The sequence below is a fragment of the Pinus tabuliformis genome, chromosome Q (genome assembly GCF_031772625.1).
Source record: "Pinus tabuliformis cultivar Carrire ecotype Pingquan chromosome Q, CPIR1, whole genome shotgun sequence".
Classification (NCBI taxonomy): Eukaryota; Viridiplantae; Streptophyta; class Pinopsida; order Pinales; family Pinaceae; genus Pinus; species Pinus tabuliformis.
Genome location: NC_142296.1, coordinates 256,768,396 through 256,783,053, shown reverse-complemented (window position 1 = coordinate 256,783,053; position 14,658 = coordinate 256,768,396).

Genomic DNA, 14,658 nt, shown 5'->3' with positions numbered 1-14,658 from the left:
GAGACCAACCTCTGTCTTGCGCTTGGCTCCTTGCTTGATTCCTCTCCCTTCTGATAGATTTTTGCCACTCGCTTCCTCGTCTACCCAGCTTCAAAGAGCACCTGTAGAATCAAAGTAGCATATACAAGAACATAGATCTACCATCATAAACAATATAGGACCAGATATATATTGACCACACAAATGCATATATCATCAAACATACAAGAATGTGGAGGAAAATTTGAATAGCTTTATTAATAATCAAGAATAGCAAAGAGGATTACAACCAATTATTCTGACCCAACGTCATCCTCTCAGCAAGAAATCCCTTCTTAACCTCATGAAAATCTTAGATCACCCAACACTATGATGTTACACCAAGAAACCAGCAACACTTCCTTACAAGATACAAAATTTCAGCCTCTGGATCTCTAGGATGAGGGATCCATATATAGATGTTCGCAAGGGGGGTGAGTTAGCTTTTGAGATTTGATTAGTGTCCTCTCTCTAATAGTTCTTGATTCCACTTGGAGATTGATGATCTCTTACTCATCCCTGGGTGAATGCAGAGAGGCAAGTGTCACAGGAGAAGTTTCTGGAAGATTCCATGATCATCCACCTCGCAAAATGTCTCTACCACTTGTCTATTCTCGTCCATCGCACCCTATAGAAGGACTTTTTAGTATGCATCGCACCTCCCGTGTGCATTAGGTGGGATGCATCGCACTTTGACCATGGAGCAAGTGAGATGGTCCAGTTTTGACCAGTTCTGAGTAGTTTTTCATGGAGAACTTCTGGGAGATGATGTAATCAGCTGACCTTTTTATTTTAGGGGTTGGAACAACACTTTTAGGGACTTAGGAGCCCTTGGTTTATTGACATGTTTGATTGGAGTTGCAATTCCCAAAAATGTCTATAACAGATGTGAAGAATGTCATAAGCATTAGAGAATAGGAGCAAATTTGGGATGTTTTTGAGAGACTCTTCAAGCAGAAGTACCTATCCAAAGATACTACGATGAAAGGGCCAAGCAATTTTATGAGTTGAAGATGGGTTCTATAAAAGATGATGAGTACACAAGTAGATGCTTGGAGTTGTTGAGGTATGTGCCTTATCTTAAGGCTTCGAAGGCAAAGATTCAGAGGTGCATCAGTGGGTTGCTAGTAGTATTAAGAGACTAGATTGAATTTGATGAACCTCATTCACTTGAGGAAGCCATCATGAAATTGAAACATTGTCATGAGCAGTGAAAGCGCAAGCTTCATTTCAAGTGTGATTGAAAGGGGAATGAAAAGACTAAGGGAAAGAGGCCTAAGAATCACGGGAGATCACATAATGTAGGTGAGAAAGAAAATGTGTTTCCTTACAAGAAGTTTAATGCAACTAAGACAGGACATGGGTCTCGGACTGTAGAGCAACATAATTAAGGTAAGAATGGGGGACTGTTGCAGTGTTGGATTTATGGAAAGGATCGTCAAAAGAAGGATTGTCCATTGTACCATGGTGGAAAAGCTCATATTTACAATGCTCATGAGGCATATATGATTAGGGATGTTGGTAAGAGCATTCCCCATATTTATGCAGCACTTAATAACAGGCAAGGAGATCATTAGGCATCTATTATTGAGATGAAAGGTAAGCTTTGTCATCAATTTATTTCCATTTTGACTGATCCTAGATCTAATTATAGTTATATTAGTCCTGACCTATTTGATCAATTTTGTTTGAGTAAAGAAGTGCATGTTAAATCTTGGTTGGAGCAATTTTCTACAGGGACCAAGAGAAGAGTTCACCATTGGGTGAGAGCTTATGCATTTGAACTTAATGGTATACCTACATAAACAGATCTAAATGCACTTCCTTTGGGTTCATATGATATGCATTTGGGCATGGATTGGTTATTTACTCACAAAACCAAGATAGATTGTTATGATAAGGCTATTAAGTGTTTGGATTATGATGGTGAAAATAGAATCTCGAAGGGAAAGAAGAATCTACATCAGTGAGAATGGTTACAGCTATTCAAGCTAAGCGCAGTTCTAGGAAGGGGTGTGTATTGTTTGCAATGCATATTTCCAGTGACAAAGGGAAGGGTGTGGAGGATGAGGAAGTCCTCAAGAGGTACCCTATTTTGCAATAGTTTTAGGATGTGTTTCCTGCAAATATTTCATAGTTACCACCTCATAGGGAAGTGGGTTTCTCTGTTGAGTTGGTACGAGGAGTGACACCAACATCTAAAGCACCTTACAGGATGAGAACTCTCAAATTGGTTGAATTGAAGTTGGAGCTTAAGGTAGTGGTTGATAAGGGATACACAAGGCCAAATGTAACACCATGGGGTGCACTAGTGTTGTTTGTAAATAAGAAGGATGGTACTATGTGTTCATTGATTACATGCAGCTGAACAAGGTGACCATCAAGAACAGGTATCCATTGTCATAGATTGATGACTAGTTTGATCAACTGAAGGGAGAAACAACATTCACAAAGATCGATTTGAGATCAGGGTATCATCAGGTGCACATAAAAGAATAATACATCTACAATATTTCATTCCACATGAAGTATGGGCATTATGAGTTAAAAACCTACACTAGTTCAACAACTCTAGAAATATTAAAAACAAGTTAAACCCTATTATTACCTGCGGTAAATTCGAAGACAACCACGACTGTCATGATGGACCACACGGTCATACCCCACGTCACTCTTTCAAACAATGGATTCATGAAATAGAAGAGGGAAAATAGAACAAGTTCGATTCTGACCTTTATAGAATGCAAAATTCTCCTTCGATCGTCTACTTCAAGCCTCCAAGTCATCTTGCACACTGAATTAAAACTGGATTGCCAACCGCCTAATACATACAGGGTTTTCTCAAGCACTCTATTATGCTCCATGGGGCCTTTGGGAATGTTCAATTTCCACTCTAAGTTACATACCTTGATCTTCGCCTCAGCCATGGAAACTACTGAGTGATGATGAATTTTTCCTCTTACAGAGTTTAAGCTGGCTATGTCTTATAAAATTTCAGAGAATATGGGTGAAGTTCGTGTGTTTTATAGAGTTCCATAGAATATCTTTTTGGAAGAATTCCAGAGCTATTCTAGAAGGGGTATATAAGACTGGGACCCTATTCTATCAATGCAATATTAAGCCATTGGTCACAACAAACTAGATGGTGACACTTGGAGACAAATGCGAGACGTTGAATGGTTTCCATGGACCATAGTATGGAATTTAATAAAGAAAAAAATCCAAGTGCACGATGGAATTTGGTCTTCCTACGGTACGAAGAATGATAAAATCCATTAGATAGGGACTTAATGGATGACATGGAGTTGGCTGCAAAATTGGTTGTATTTATGCATGAATAGATTATCTTATGACTGATTCTATAACTTAACAATTTTTACGCCTAAAACAAAGTACAATAAAAAAAATTGTTAATAAAGAACCCTACACTCTCAAACAAAATTAACCTTAACTAAAATGATGTCATCAATTAAGATGCCTCAATTTCCTTTATCAATCTCATATATTTTAAAATATTTAATCAAATTTAGTCAAAAAATTATACTAATCCATGAAATCAAACTAATCTAGTCTTACCTGTACAAAGATATTGTTTAATTAAATACCAATAATATGTTAGCAGCAAAAAAAACACATGTACACTTGAAATGAGAAGTGACAATGAATGAATCTATGTTAGCAACAAGAAAATAAATGTTCAATTGAGAAATGGGAGTGAAAGAATCACATATAAATGTTCAATTGAGAAATGGGAGTGAATGAATCGCATAGGAGTGAGTCCTCGAAAGCTATCCAAAAGGCTGGTTTACATTTTTCTGGATTAAGAATGATGAATGTTATTTTTTTGTTTATAGATTTTTTAAATATAATTAACTATATTAATTAGTTATTTTTTTTTTATTTTTTTTTTCCCGAAGGTGGCAAAACCTATCAAACTCAGGTGTCAAACCAACAGTGAGGACAACCATCTCTGGCTGCTATCCGCGAATGTCGATTTGACTCATCACCGTTATCAAGGAAAACCACGCCACCTGTAATAACCCGTTGGTGGTCCGTAAGGGAGCAGGCTTTCATTCCTGCCAGATGCCTCTGGGTCTTGGGCCGTTAACCTGTTTCCTTACGTCCGAGGAAGACGAGCTCTTAGCCAAGCAGAAGCAGTTTTACGACATACTCCAGGCCGTTAATTAGTTATTATGTATATGGAAGATATTTTTTTTTGTATATATAAATATTTTGATAATGAAATACTATATGACATATTACATGGTAATTGGATTATCATATATTAAATTTTTAATTCATTTAATATTTTATATAATTATAATATCTATTTTTTTCTTTATACTATAGAATTATTTTTTTAATTTAAATTTTCAAAACATAAAATAAATTAGTACTAAATTTTTATTGAAACATTAACTAAAGTAAATATTAACTAGTTTAATCAAAAAAATATTTATGATAAAAAATTATTGACCATAAAATTCTCTCTCCAAACTCTCGAGCATTAACTGAATTAAAATAATGACATAAAAATATTCATGATAAAATAATGTTCACTCGTTTATAAAATGAGTTTATTTACTTTAAAGAATTTTATAATGTATTTTAAAAAATGTAAGAATTAATAAGTTATTTGATGTAAATTTATTTCAACGATTTGATTCAGTATAATGAATTGGAATATTATATTTATTTATTAATATTAATGATCAGAGACGTTTAGGAATTTGATTATTCAGTATAAGAAAGTCTTTATAATGTCAATTGGTAATTAATTAGTGATATTATTTTGGAAAAAAAAAACTTAAAATTTAATAAGTATAATTATTGGGAAATATTTTTATTTTTTTTTTAAACAAATTTCACATATCACTTTTCTTTTCTTGGGTTATTTGACATCCATATGAATGCATTAATTCTTAATGTAGAAGCAATGTTGAATTAATGAGAAAAGAAAATCAACCATTCAAATTTTTATGCAATTTAGTGAGAGAACAAAGCTGAGAGAAATTAATATATGGAAAAATTAAAAAGCTTATTTAAAAAATATATATATTTTTAATTATAAAATGTAATATATATATTTTTTTAAAAAGTTTGGGATTTGCATATTTCAAATATTCCAAGAATTTTTGAGGATGTTAAATCTATTTATGTATTTAAAAATATATTTTTAAATAATAAAAATACTTAATCTCCTCAAAAAAATTATCACTGATTAAATTGGTTGATATAAAAATATACTTCTAATCAATTTTTTAAATAATAATAATTATAACTATGTTTCAAATTTTATATACTTTACTTTATAATATTTTGTAGAATTAAAATTTTATAAAAATATTATAAATAAAATAAACAAATTAATATACTTGATAGCCTTAGAAAATACCTTTAACGGCCTTGTAAGTAGATAATCTCGAAAATTTAACGGCCTTGCCATTATGAAAGAAATACTACAGATGACGACCTTTTGAAATAAGTGAGTTAGGTCGGAACTTTCAAAGTCGCAAATAAAGCAATACCATTCCCACGACAACAAAATTGTTGCACGACCTTACAAAGTCTTATTCAACCACATAAATCGCAGTTTCAGTCAGGTTTTCCTTTGATTTCGGTCAATAACCACCAAAATTTGTTGTTGCAGTAGAACCAATAGCAACTTCTTCAACACTGGAGCAACGCACTAAATTTCAGTCACAGAGGACAACTAATGAAATATGGAAAGCATCATGTGATAGGAAGAGCTGAGGTTTGGCTCATCCTATGAAGCTTTATAGAGGAGTCAGACAAAGGCACTGGGGTAATTGGGTTGCAGAGATTTGCATCCCGGAAAACAGGACTCACTTTTGGCTTGGCACATTCGGCACAACAGAAAATGCAGTTTTAGCATATGATTAGGAGGATTATAAATTCAGAGGTGAGAATGCTCGTCCCTACTTCCCTAATCTACTTTTAAACACTGGTTATAACAACGGGTTGCGATTCTATTTATTTATGGAGAACTGAAAAACAATTACATTAACGAGGTTCTGGTATGTTAAGGTTACATTAACTATTAACTAAGCTCTTGTATGTATGTTTTAATTTGACTAAAACAAAGATTATTTCATTATGTTCCATTACATATGTCATGAAATTAGAAATAAGACTTTTTAGGAAGATTACAAATTCGTTTTTCTAATAACATTAAAAAGTAAATATGTATTTTATAAAGTTAAACATTAGAGAATATATTCGTCAAAGTTCAACAAATGAGTAGTCGAAAAAATCAAAAGCAAGGAGAAACTAATAACACAATTCCATATCGCTTTTATATAGAAAAATAATGTAATTTAAAGTAGAATTTTCTTATATTTTCCTTTTCATTGTGAAGGAGGCGTAATTTATTCCATTTTTAGTTGATATATAATATTTAAAAAGTATTAATGTGGATCATATATCAAATATTTCAATATGTATGTTGAGTAAAAGATTTAAGATGAAATATACATAGAGAAAAAGTGTCAACAAGTTCTTATTCTATTGATATCTTTTTTTTTTTTTTTAATTCAAGGTACTAAAGAGATTTGTAATTAATTAAATGCTTAATATGGAGATGACATGCAACATTTAAAAAAATATTAATAACATAAATAATTCAATATGTGTGTATATACACAAACATGTAACATTTAGAAAAATATTGTTGGAATTCAGAGGCACAGCAAATCAATTAAACACACAGCAAAATATCAAGCACATAAATACAGTTTTTAACGTGGTTCACCCAACCAATCTGGGCTACGTCCACCAAACATAGGCATCAGGAATTTATTAATCAAATTGGAGATTACATCAAGAAATTCTCATAAAACCTCTCACACTCTTTTAGCAAACATCCGAATGGTTGCCTGTTATATAGCCTAGAGAATCTAACAGCCTCATTAATTCCCTCACATCAAATATAGGAGGCATTAACTCCCTCCCAACAACCTGGAGTTAATCTAGGAACTGAATCCCTATTGTTGTAATCAACTCAGATTTTTCCTATTTTGCTCAAACAGAAAATCTCAACAATCTCCACCTTGACAACAATTCGCCTGATGCCCTGTTATTATTATTTTATCTTTTCTGCAAGCCAAGAGAAGCCAAACACCAGCGTAGCTTCTCCAACAAAACTGGTTTCGTGAACATGTCTGCACAGTTCTCCTTTGTATGCACATTTTCAAGAGAAACTCCCCTTTCAGTGATAACCTGTCTTACAAAATGATATTTGATTGGAATATGCTTTGACTTACTATGATAGGCTGGATTCTTAGCCAAATGTATTGCACTTTGACTATCACAAAGTAACCTGATGTTGTCGTGTAACCTACCAAACTCACCAAGCAAACCTTTCAACCAAACCGCCTCTTTGCAAGCATGAGAAGCAGCAATGTATTCTGCTTCAGTAGTGGACAAAGCAACAATGTTTTGTAGCTTTGACATCCAGCTAATAGCTCCACCTGCAAGAGTAAAGACATACCCTGAAGTTGATCTTCTCTTATCCAAATCACCTGCAAAATCGGAATCAACATATCCGCAAACAAATTCACTACTCTTATTGTAAGAAATACAATAACTACTTGTGCCTCTCAAGTACCGAAGCACCCATTTCACTGCTGACCAGTGTTCTTTACCCGGATTTTCCATGTACCTGCTGACAACCCCAACTGCATGAGAAATATCTGGTCGCGTACACACCATCGCATACATCAAACATCCTACTACATTGGCATAAGGAATTCGAGACATATAATCCTTTTCTTCATCTGTATTAGGACATAAACTCGAAGAAAGCTTGAAATGGGAAGCTAAAGGGATCGACACAGGCTTCACATTATTCATACCAAACCTCAAAAGTATTTTCTCAACATACTTCTGTTGTGATAGCCATAGCTTACCATTGCCCCTGTCTCTGAAAATCTCCATGCCCAAAATCTGTCTTGCCGCTCCTAGATCTTTCATATCAAACGTCCTTGCCATCTGAGTCTTCAACCTGTTGATTTCTTCAATGCTTTTTCTTGCTAAAAGCATATCATCAACATATAACACTAAGATAATGAACATGCCATTATTTAACTGCTTAAAATAAACACAATGATCATATTCACTTCTTACATATTTCTGACTCAACATGAAAGAATCAAACTTCTTATACCACTGCCGAGGCGACTGCTTCAGGCCATATAATGACTTCTTGAGCCTGCAGAAAAATTTCGCATTGCGATGCAGAACAAACCCTTCCGGTTGTTCCATATATTTCCTCATCTAAATCACCATGTAGAAATGCAGTCTTAACATCTAACTGCTGCAACTCCAAATCAAACAAAGCCACTAATGCTAACACAATTCTAATTGAAACAATTTTAACCACTGGTGAAAATATCTCATGAAAGTCTATGCTAGCTTTCTAAGAAAACCCTTTTGCAACCAGCCGAGCTTTGTACCTGTCTTCCGTATCATTCACACCCTGTTTCAGCTTGAAGACCCATTTGCATCCCACAGTTTTCCTGCCTTTGGGAAGTTCAACCAGATCCCACGTACCATTCTTACCTAAGGCCATCATTTCTTCCTTCATGGCTGCTTTCCATTTGTCACTATTTGAACCTTCTACAGCTTCCTGATAACACAAAGGTTCATCATCATTAGCGATCAAAGCAACTGAAGTAACATGATCATCATACCTTCTCGGACGACCTTTGATTCTTGTAGATCTCCTTAAGAATGTTTCTGGTGCTTCCACAATTGGCTGTCTATCATCTGTAGAAACTTCTTCATGATCGCCATCTGAGACTTGTTCATGTCCTCCATCTGAACCCTGTTCATAATCTGATTCTGAAACCTGTTCATGACTAGAATCTGAACTATGGTCGTTATAACTATCATTAGAAATGCTGTCAAACTGAATATGCTGGAAATCAGATACATCATCCTGTTTCAATCTTCTATCTACATCTAACTGTACAAGAGAGGATTCATTAAACTTTACATCTCTGTTGATGATGATTTTGCGGGTAGTAGGATCCCACAATCTAAATCCCTTTGTTCCATCACCATACCCAATAAAGATATACCTTTTTGATTTCGGATCTAATTTAGTTCGCTGATGTTTAGGCACTAGAGCATATGCATCACAACCAAACACTCTGAGTTGAGAATAGTCACAAGGGTGTCCTGTCCATACCTCTTGTGGAACCTTGCAGCCAATTGCTGTTGATGGAGATCGGTTTATCACATAACAAGTTGTTGCCACTGCTTCCGTCCACAACTCCTTTTGCAACCCGACGTTACTCAGCATACACCTTGCTCTTTCTAGAAGAGTCTTGTTCATGCGTTCAACAACTCCATTCTGCTGAGGAGTATAAACCGTGGTCTTATGTCTTTCGATCCCTGCATCCTTGCAATAGCTGTCAAACTCCTTGGAGGAAAACTCACCACCATTGTCAGTTCTTAAACATTTTATTGTTCTACCAGTGCTGTTTTCTACCAATGCTCTAAACTGCTTGAAAACTGAAAAAACATCAGACTTCCGTTTCAACATGTAGACCCACACTTTCCGAGAAAAGTCATCAATAAATGACACAAAATATGACGAGCCACCATATGACGCTGTAGGGGATGGACCCCAAACATCTGAATGGATATAATCAAGTATGCCTTTACTAGTATGTTTGCCTGTTTTAAACTTTTGTTTACTTTGTTTACCAAACAGACAATGTTTACAGAAATCCAATTTTCCAGATCTTAGATTAGGAAGTAACTTTCGGTCAGCCAAAATTTTCAATCCTCTTTCACTCATATGCCCCAATCTTTGATGCCATAAGTGAATGGAACTACTGTCATGTTCAGACACAGACACATGATCTGACCCAGTTCTACCTTCTAACTGAAATAGATTTCCTACTTTCTTAGCTTTCATAACTAGTAAGATGCCTTTGTAAATTTTCATAACTCCACCTTGAATTACAGTTTTATATCCATTTGAATCAAGTGCTCCTAATGAAATCAAAATTTTCCTTAAATCTGGTACATGTCTCACATCAGTTAATATTTTTGTTGTCCCATCAAACATTTGCAGTTGTATGCTCCCAATTCCCACAATATTACATGTTACATCATTACCCATGTACACAACACCATCATCAATTGATCTATATGTTTTAAACCAATCTTTATGTATACACATGTGGTTAGATGCCCCAGAATCTAACAACCAATGTTGATCATGTTTTGAAATATTAACTGACAATACTTCATCACTCATACCTGAACCAGATACTGAACCTGTATCTGTGGTGTTGGCTTCCTTCTTTTCTGTTGAAGAGCCTTCTTTAGCAGCCTGCTTTCGCTTCCAGCAATCCTTTTTCAGATGTCCAGCCTTGCCACAATGCCAACACTTCACCTTGGGCTTCTTTCCTTTGGACTTCGAACGAGAGTCGCTATGCTTTCCCCCGGAGTGTCTCTCTCATGAGCGACCTCTGTCCATCATTACCTCTGATGTAGAGGTGTCTGCATTCGACCTCTTCCTCGTCTCCTCAGCCAACAAGGCTCCAACAACATCGTCAAACTCAAGGATATTTGATGTACTAAAGCTTATGGAAGTAACAAAGTGATCCCAGGATTCAGGCAATGAACACAATAGAGTTATTGCCTTATCCTCTGAATCAAATTTCACATCTTGACTGTCTAATTGCACCAACAAGGTATTAAAAACATTCAGGTGATCAGCAATCGAGGTACCTTCTTTCATCCGCAAACCATAAAGCTGCCGTTTCAGGAGAATCCGATTTGTCAAAGATTTCATCATATAGAGCTTCTCAAGCTTCGACCACAAGCCTGCGGCGGATTTCTCTGACACAATGTTGAACAGAACATCGTCCGCCAGACATAATCAAATTGCGCTCAGAGCTCTATCGTCCATCTCATCCCATTCATCCTCCGTCATGGAAGGAGGCCTTTTGTTTTTCCCCAACAGTGCTTTTGCCACACCTTGTTGAACCAGTAGATCGTGCATCTTCACCTTCCAGATCTCAAAATTATTCTTGCCATTAAATTTCTCAATTTCAAAAAAGGCACTTTGAGTTTTCGCCATATGATATCAGCGAAAACACAGTAATCTCCAAATATCCAACCATCAATTTAAAAAAAAAATTCCTATGCCTTTACAAAACAAAACTGCTCCAAAAAAAAAACTTTCCTTGTTCTTGTGCAAATTCCACCCTATAAAAAACAAAATACATACACTTCTTGTTTTTTATTTGCACCAATAAACCAATCTTTTATTTACGGTTTTGTTATTTACTGTTTTGCAGAGAATTGCAAGGGTCGCCCACTAAAGTACTAAGAGTTCGAATTTATGAATGCGGTCACTGCGTTTTTAAAGAAGTGAATGCTGGCACTGCGTTTTTAACAAAAACCGACTCAACTTGTTTTACGCTACCTATGAACTCCACCATATACATACGGAACACAGCGCATCTATCCGCAGTGTTTAAAACATATAACTACGCCGTGAGTTTTAAAAAAATATATATATATATATATATATATATATATATATATATATATCGCTACGATGTTGGTCATAGATCCACGCCGGTTTGAAAAAGAAAAAACATATGCACGCTGTTTTCTTTTTTTTTTTTTAAAACCCATATCCACGCACAGCAAAAACCATATGCACGCTGTTGGTTAACATATTACCTTTTTAAGGACCTTCATAATCTAAAATCTGGTTGCATTATCTAAAATCTGGTTGGATTATCTAAAACCTTCTGTGTGGATTCGTGGGCCACCGTATCTAAAATCTGGTTGCATTATCATGTGAAATATTTAAATACCAGAAATTTAAATACCACGCACCAGAAATTTAAATACCAGGTATCAGCGCTCCGCGCTCCAGCTATCAGGCTCCGCACAGATATTACAGGTTCCAGCACACGTATCAGTCTCCGCGCAGATATTATAGGCTCCAGCACACGTAGCAAAAAAACCTTCAGCACCACGCTCCCTCAGCGCTCAGCTGCGCTCCACCTCCAGTAATCAGACACACACCAGCACCTCCAACATTCTCTGATACCAATTGTTGGAATTCAGAGGCACAGCAAATCAATTAAACACACATCAAAGTATCAAGCACATAAACACAGTTTTTAACGTGGTTCACCCAACCAATCTGGGCTACGTCCACCAAACATAGGCATCAGGAATTTATTAATCAAATTGGAGATTACATCAAGAAATTCTCATAAAACCTCTCACACTCTTTTAGCAAACATCCGAATGGTTGCCTGTTATATAGCCTAGAGAATCTAACAGCTTCATTAATTCCCTCACATCAAATATAGGAGGCATTAACTCCCTCCCAACAACCTGGAGTTAATCTAGGAACTGAATCCCTATTGTTGTCATCAGCTGAGATTTTTCCTATTTTGCTCAAACAGAAAATCTCAACAAATATTAATAACAGAAATAATTCAATGTATGTATGTGTTTATGGATGTATATGAAGGGATTGTATCTTATGGATAATGAAAGGTTTCTAATAGCTAAAACATTTTATTAATGTTTTTCGGAGCACAAACATACACTACTACATAAAGGGGGGTTTTAAGACAATATTTGAGACAACTTTTGGGTAAATTGTCTTAACATGAGACGAAAAAAAAAAAAAACTCGTGTATTGTCTTTAAGTGGGTGTCTAAAAATTATTGCCTTAAAAAATTGTCTTTATAAAGACAATATATAACACAAGCATTATTATCTCTTAGGAGACAAATTCATTATTGTCTCTCTTGAGACAATTTCATTTTTGTCTCTCTAGAGACGACACTCGGATTAGAGACAATATGTCTTTAATACTAGCTATTATCTCTCAAGAGACAATATAAAACAATGAATCCAAAAATATCTCACCATTGAAATAAATCGATATAAAAAAACATTTAATTAAAAATAAACTAAAAATCATTGATTAATTCATGTTAGTGCATAGTGGAATCGAGCCACCAACCTCCTACTTATAAGGCATGTGCTCTTCCATTGAGCTAGCAGACTTTAAAGAGTTATGTGAAGAGTTATGGCAAACTTGAAAACTACATTTATAGTAACTATATAAGTGTGTAAGTGGATCTTTAGAATCGAAAGAAAAGAAAATTCAACAAATATTAAGTTACTAGCATTTTCACCAAAAGGTGCAAGGGCACATTGATAATGTTTCAAGGTTTTTTAACCTTTCGAATATATATATATATATATATATATATATATATATATATATATATATATATATATATATATATATATATACAGTTGAAATACATGCAGAAGGATATGCAGTCTTGGAAATGAAATTGGTGCTAAAGGACAGGTTCCAATTTTGAAAACCCAAAGTGGAGGAAGGAAACACCAAAAGTAATACAAGATGTATATGTTGTATAAGGAAAGTAGGGTGTCTTTTTTGAATAGTGAGTTGTGGCCTATTATGTCCCAATAACAAGTGGTTGCTAGTAATAGACTATCAACAGAGCTAGACTAATAATAGGTGATTGTTTGTAATAGACAAACAATAATAGGTGGTTGATTATAATATATGGTTGTGTGAAAGAGGATCTTAATCATCTCCTTAAAATAATTTAAAAATTAAGAATAAATAAATAACATAGACAAATAAAAACATACAATATATTTTACTATAACAAAGTAAAATGTTACAACCACTAAAATCCAAATTAAAAAACATTCAAAAATGGTTCATATAACTAACCCAAGTACCAACTTGTGACAATTTTGAAAAGGACATTATTTTGTTGTAGCAAGCTAGAAACATACTAAGTGATATGTTATTTTCATGTTTTTTGAACATAAGGCACTCAACCTAACAAGAATTATGTGAAACAACTTCAAAGTTCTTATAAAGTGGTTATAGAGTACAATATATAAATCATGAAGGTCACATAAAAAGCTAAGCTATATATAATATTTAACAAACAAATGGTTAAACATATAGTTGCTAACTATTGTTGTTAGCTTAGAAATTGAAACATGTATCTTATGAGGTATGATGGTCCAATCAATGTGCTTAGTGTCTTGCTCATAGAGCCAAAGAGAAAAAAATGCAAGTATCATTTCCTCCTCCTTGCTTTACTATACCTCCTAAGCCATCCTAATTGGTTTTTAACTAAACTATAAATGCTTTTTGGTCGTTTTTATTGGTTCTTGGTCAAGCCAACTGAACATAGACAAGAGTGAAATGCTCTTTGGATTGCTCCTCATTCATCACATCACTTTGGTTTATTTCAATACACGCAAAAAACTCCTTTACGAAACTTCAAGTCATTCACATTTTCAATCTCCACTAAGTGGTATGAATTGTATTTCGGCGCTAAAATCAATCATATATATATATTTTCAATTTTTTCGATTCACCCCTTGTTTAAAATAGAGTGAAGTGACCGAGTCTCTTATATACATGAAAATAAAATTCCCTTTCAAATTAGAGGTTGGTGGGCTCCAGTATTGTAGCAATAATTCTATAACTCCTGGGACTCCCTTCTTTAATTTTATCAACCCGGTAGTTCGTAACAAACTTGGAAGCGACGGTGCTGTATGCAC